The sequence below is a fragment of the Crocodylus siamensis genome, chromosome 2 (assembly GCF_052110815.1).
Source record: "Crocodylus siamensis isolate JL-2025a chromosome 2, ASM5211081v1, whole genome shotgun sequence".
Classification (NCBI taxonomy): Eukaryota; Metazoa; Chordata; order Crocodylia; family Crocodylidae; genus Crocodylus; species Crocodylus siamensis.
Window position 1 is genome coordinate 741,226 of NC_143396.1, and position 1,466 is coordinate 742,691.

Consider the following 1,466-nt stretch of genomic DNA (forward strand, 5'->3'; position numbering starts at 1 on the left):
GGCAGAGTGCTGAACATTGTGGGTCTGTGGCAATGACTATGTACCATGTGTATCTTGGGCACTGCCTTGAGAGAGTGTCTGTCCCTGGCAATTCTCCCACTGGAAAGGAATTTTGTCAAAACAATGTTTGAAATCAGTGAATGGAGTGACGAGGGTGTGAGAAATTTGTTTCGCTAAAACATTCATTATTTTCCAGATCAGCTGTGTCAGAAGCAGCCTCCCCTGCTTCCTTCTGCTTCACACACCAGATGCTGTGGCGTCAAGGTGGTTTTTGTACTGCAGTGTATCACTGTGAGAGGGCGGCTGTTGTCCTGCCCACAGTAGTAGTCACCAGCATCTTCCACCTGCACCCCGCGGATGGTGAAGGTGAAGTCGGTGCCACTGTAGCTGCCACTGAACCGGTCGGGGACCCCAGTGAAACGGCTGTTTCCATTGGCAATGAGGAGCTTGGGAGTTTGTCCAGATTTGAACAGCAGCAAAGCCATATCATCACTCATGGAGCTGGAGGCCTTGCACTGAATGGTGACCGTCTCTCCTGGAAGCACCGTCACAGAAGCTGGTGTCTGTGTTATAACGATGTCCCCAGTGGATTCTAGGAAGGTGGGAGAGGAAAACTTTAGACTGAATCTGATTTTTTTTAGAGAACTTCCTTCAAGTTCAGTTCATAAGATGCCTGCATAACCTACCTTCCACCATGGAGAAGAGGAGCCAGATGAAATACACCTGTAACATCATGGTGCTTCTTGACGTGTTGTACTTCCAGGTATGATAAAAGTGCAGCAGAAGTTTATAACTACTCAGAAGCCATTTGTAACCATCATGTATGGAAAGCTATGCAAATACCAGGCTAGGCTAAATTGTCCTGGAGGTTTCAGTCTTCTTCATGCCTGTGTTATCAGGAGGAAACAGATGCAGGACATGAACAGGAAACTATTATAAGTGGCAGCTGTACCCGTCAACATGAACAGGACAGAAGATTTGCTCTCCCCAGCAGTTTAATACTCCTGTGCTTTGAGATGGATATTGAATGTCACATTTGCTAATGTGGTACCCTGGTACAGACACCTTCATGTTACAGATTGAATGATTGGAGCATGTAGTTTCATTGAAGGACACAGTTTACACATTAGTTCTGTTGCCAGTGAGGAAAACCCAGGGCCCAGGGTGCTGTGAGGATGTGGAGGGAGGAAGGGGTAAAAAGCACTGTCTTGGAGAGCTTTCCTTCTTAGAGCCAGATGAGGTCTTTTTAGTTGTCCAGGACCAAGTGGGGACACGAGGTGGTCCCTTTGCAAAGCAGCACATCAATACAACCACGCCTCCTCATGTCTCAGGTTGCAGATCATCTCTGCTAGGTCAGCACCAAACCAAATTCTTAGTTACCTGAAAGGAGAATTAGCATTGACATGGAGCACTCTAATGGTAATTGGACTTGCTCTGAAGACATCAAAAGAGGGAGACTCCATAAC

The 1,466-nt window shown here is 46.8% G+C and overlaps 1 pseudogene across 1 annotated transcript; it reads right to left on the reverse strand.

The window, feature by feature from the left end:
• Window positions 1–206: 206 nt before the first annotated feature.
• Window positions 207–755, reverse strand: LOC149869801 (immunoglobulin kappa variable 3-15 pseudogene; annotated as a pseudogene). The gene is made up of 2 exons (XR_016440403.1): window positions 687–755; window positions 207–592 (listed from the first exon to the last, which is right to left on the reverse strand). The product of XR_016440403.1 is annotated as an immunoglobulin kappa variable 3-15 pseudogene (transcript).
• Window positions 756–1,466: the final 711 nt, after the last annotated feature.